Here is a 4,714-nt window from a genome sequence, read left to right on the forward strand (position 1 = left end):
TAAACGCCAGCTTTGGTGCCAGTTTGGGCATTTAACTCCCATCCTTGTGCCAGTTCCGGCGTTTAACGCTGGGAATTCTGAAGGTGACTTTGAACGCTGGTTTGGGCCATCAAATCTTGGGCAAAGTATGGACTATCATATATTGCTGGAAAGCCCAGGATGTCTACTTTCCAACACCGTTAAGAGCGCACCAATTGGGCTTTTGTAGCTCCAGAAAATCTACTTCGAGTGCAGGGAGATCAGAATCCAATAGTATCTGCAGTCCTTTTTAGTCTCTGAATCAAATTTTTGCTCAGGTCCCTCAATTTCAGCCAGAAAATACCTGAAATCACAGAAAAACACACAAACTCATAGTAAAGTCCAGAAAAGTGAATTTTAACTAAAAACTAATAAAAATATACTAAAAACTAACTAGATCATACTAAAAACATACTAAAAACAATGCCAAAAAGCGTATAAATTATCCGCTCATCACAACACCAAACTTAAATTGTTGCTTGTCCCCAAGCAATTGAAAATCAAATAAGATAAAAAAAAGAGAATATACTATAGACTCCAAATTATCAATGAAACTTAGCTCCAATTAGATGAGCGGGACTAGTAGCTTTTTGCCTCTGAACAGTTTTGGCACCTCACTTTATCCTTTGAGATTCAGAATGATTGGCATCTTTAGGAACTCAGAATTCAGATAGTGTTATTGATTCTCCTAGTTAAGTATGTTGATTCTTGAACACAGCTACTTTATGAGTCTTGGCCGTGGCCCAAAGCACTCTGTCTTCCAGTATTACCACCGGATACATACATGCCACAGACACATAACTGGGTGAACCTTTTTCAGATTGTGACTCAGCTTTGCTAGAGTCCCCAATTAGAGGTGTCCAGGGTTCTTAAGCACACTCTTTTTGCCTTGGATCACAACTTTATTTTTTTCTTTTTCTTTCTCTTTTTTTTTCGTTTTTCTCTCTTTTTTTTTCACTGCTTTTTCTTGCTTCAAGAATCATTTTTATGATTTTTCAGATCCTCAGTAACATGTCTCCTTTTTCATCATTCTTTCAAGAGCCAACATTCATGAACAACAAATTCAAAAGACAGATGCACTGTTCAAGCATACATTTAGAAGTCAAAAGTATTGCCACCACATCAAAATAATTAATCTGTTATAAAATTCAAAATTCATGCAATTCTTCTCAATTAAGAACATTTTTCATTTAAGAAAGGTGATGGATTCATAGGACATTCATAACTTTAAGGCATAGACACTAAGACACTAATGATCATAAGACACAAACATAGACAAACATAAGCATAAATTTTCGAAAAACAGGAAAATGAAGGACAAGGAGATTAAAGAACGGGTCCACCTTAGTGATGGCGACTTGTTCTTCCTCTTGAAGATCTTATGGAGTGCTTGAGCTCCTCAATGTCTCTTCCTTGCCTTTGTTGCTCATCTCTCATGATTCTTTGATCTTCTCTAATTTCATGGAGGAGAATGGAATGTTCTTGGTGCTCCACCCTTAGCTGTCATATGTTAGAACTTAATTCTCCTAGGGAGGTGTTGATTTGCTCCCAATAGTTTTGTGGAGGAAAGTGCATCCCTTGAGGCATCTCAGGGATTTCATGGTGAGTGGGATCTCTTGGTTGCTCCATCCGCTTCTTAGTGATGGGCTTGAGGTTATGCCTTCTTAGTTGAATCGGCTTCCCTCTCTCTTCCATTGAGCGCCCTCTTCACAAATGTCTATGAGGAATTGGTCCAACCTTTGATCAAAGTTGACCCTTTTTGAGTTTGAAAGGGACCTTAGGGGTCACCTTCTTCTTGGCCACAACTTCATAGAAGTGGTCTTGATGCACCCTTGAGATGAATCTCTCCATCTTCCATGACTCGGAGGTGGAAGCTCTTGCCTTCCCTTTCCTCTTTCTAGAGGTTTCTCCGGCCTTGGATGCCATAAATGGTTATGGAAGAACAAAAAGCAATGCTTTTACCACACCAAACTTAAAAGGTTTGCTCGTCCTCGAGCAAAAGAAGAAAGAAGAGAGTAGAAGAAGAAGAAATGAAGGAGAAGGAAATGGCTTTGTGGTTCGGCCAAAGGGGGAGAAGTAGTGTTTAGGGTGTGTGAAAATGAAGGAGTGAAGATGGGTTTATATAGGAGTGAAGAGAGGAGTAGGGTTCGGCTATGGGAGGGTGGGTTTGGGTGGGAAAGTGGTTTGAATTTGAATGGTGAGGTAGGTGGGGTTTTATGAAGGATGGATGTGAGTGGTTAAGAGAAAGATGGGATTTGATAGGTGAAGGGTTTTTGGGGAAGAGGTGTTGAGGTGATTGGTGAATGGGTGAAGAAGAGAGAGAGTGGTGGGGTAGGTGGGGATCCTGTGGGGTCCACAGATCTTGAGGTGTCAAGGAAAAGTCATCCTTGCACCAAGTGGCGAGCAAAATTGCTCTTTGTGCCAATTCTGGCGTTAAACGCCGGGCAGGTGCCCATTTCTGGCATTTAACGCCAACTTCTTGCCCTTTCCTGGCGTTTAACGCCAGTCTGGTGCCCCTTTCTGGCGTTAAACGCCCAGAATGGTGCCAGACTGGGCGTTAAACGCCCATCTGTTAGCCTTACTGGCGTTTAAACGCCAGCAGGTTCTTCCTCCAGGGTGTGCTGTTTTTCTTTCTGTTTTTCGTTCTGTTTTTGCTTTTTCCATTGATTTTGTGACTTCTCATGATCATCAACCTACAGAAAACATAAAATAACAAAAGAAAATAAATAAAATATAACATTGGGTTGCCTCCCAACAAGCGCTTCTTTAATGTCAGTAGCTTGACAGAGGGCTCTCATGGAGCCTTACAGATGTTCAGAGCAATGTTGGAACCTCCCAACACCAAACTTAGAGTTTGAATGTGGGGGTTCAACACCAAACTTAGAAGTTGGTTGTGGCCTCCCAACACCAAACTTAGAGTTTGACTGTGGGGGCTCTGTTTGGCTCTGTTTTGAGAGAAGCTCTTCATGCTTTCTCTCCATGATGACAGAGGGATTTCCTTGAGCCTTAAACACCAAGGATTCTTCATTCACTTGAATGATCAATTCTCCTCTATCAACATCAATCACAGTCTTTGCTGTGGCTAGAAAGGGTCTGCCAAGGATGATGGATTCATCCATGCACTTCCCAGTCTCTAGGACTATGAAATCAGCAGGGATGTAATGGTCTTCAACCTTTACCAGAACATCCTCTACAAGTCCATGAGCTTATTTTCTTGAATTGTCTGCCATCTCTAGTGAGAGTTTTGCAGCTTGCACTTCAAAGATCCCTAGCTTCTCCATTACAGAGAGAGGCATGAGGTTTACACTTGACCCTAAGTCACACAAGGCCTTCTTGAAGGTCATGGTGCCTATGGTACAAAGGTATTGAAAACTTCCCAGGATCCTGTCTCTTTTGAGGCAGTTTCTGCCTAGACAAGTCATCCAGTTCTTTGGTGAGCAAAGGGGGTTCATCCTCCCAAGTCTCATTTTCAAATAACTTGTCATTTAGCTTCATGATTTTTCCAAGGTATTTGGCAACTTGCTCTTCAGTGACATACTCATCCTCTTCAGAGGAAGAGTACTCATCAGAGCTCATGAATGGCAGAAGTAAGTCCAATGAAATCTCTATGGTCTCATTTTGAGCCTCAGATTCCCATGGTTCCTCTTTGGGGAACTCATTGGAGGCCAGTGGACGTCCATTGAGGTCTTCCTCAGTGGCGTTCATTGCCTCTTCCTCCTCTCCAAATTCGGCCATATTGATAGCTTTGCACTCTCCTTTTGGATTTTCTTTTGTATTTCTTGGAAGAGTACTAGGAGGGGGTTCAGTAATTTTCTTGCTCAGCTGACCCACTTGTCCCTCCAAGTTTCTAATGGAGGACCTTGTTTCAGTCATGAAACTTTGAGTGGTTTTGATTAGATCAGAGACCATGGTTGCTAAGTCAGAGTTGCTCTGCTTAGGATTCTCTGTCTGTTGCTGAGAAGATGATGGAAAGGGCTTGCTATTGCTGAACCTGTTTCTTCCACCATTATTGTTGTTGAAACCTTGTTGAGGTCTCTGTTGATCCTTCCATGAGAGATTTGGATGATTTCTCCATGAAGGATTATAGGTGTTTCCATAGGGGTCTCCCATGTAATTCACCTCTTCTATTGAAGGGTTCTCAAGATCATAAGCTTATTCTTCAGATGAAGCTTCCTTAGTACTGCTTGGTGCATTTTGCGTTCCAGACAGACTTTGAGAAATCATATTGACTTGCTGAGTCAATATTTTGTTCTGAGCCAATATGGCATTCAGAGTATCAATCTCAAGAACTCCTGTCTTCTGATTCGTCCCATTGTTCACAGGATTCCTTTCAGAAGTGTACATGAATTGGTTATTTGCAACCATTTCAATAAGCTCTTGAGCTTCTGTAGGCGTCTTCTTCAGATGAAGAGATCCTCCAACAGAGCTATCCAAAGACATCTTGGATAGTTCAGAGAGACCATCATAGAAAATTCCAATGATGCTCCATTCAGAAAGCATATCAGTGGGACACTTTCTGATTAATTGTTTGTATCTTTCCCAAGCTTCATAGAGGGATTCTCCTTCCTTCTGTCTGAAGGTTTGGACTTCCACTCTAAGCTTACTCAATTTTTGAGGTGGAAAGAACTTTGCCAAGAAGGCATTGACTAGCTTTTCCCAAGAGTTCAGGCTTTCTTTAGGTTGAGAGTCCAACCAT

General features: G+C 41.6%; 1 non-coding gene across 1 annotated transcript; it reads left to right on the forward strand.

Moving 5' to 3' along the window:
• The first annotated feature begins 4,512 nt into the window (after window positions 1–4,512).
• LOC127742445 (small nucleolar RNA R71) lies at window positions 4,513–4,620 on the forward strand. Its single transcript, XR_008003703.1, has one exon. It is a non-coding gene; the product is annotated as a small nucleolar RNA R71 (small nucleolar RNA).
• The last annotated feature ends 94 nt before the right edge of the window (window positions 4,621–4,714 follow it).

This window comes from Arachis duranensis, chromosome 1 (assembly GCF_000817695.3).
Source record: "Arachis duranensis cultivar V14167 chromosome 1, aradu.V14167.gnm2.J7QH, whole genome shotgun sequence".
In the NCBI taxonomy this organism is placed as follows: Eukaryota; Viridiplantae; Streptophyta; class Magnoliopsida; order Fabales; family Fabaceae; genus Arachis; species Arachis duranensis.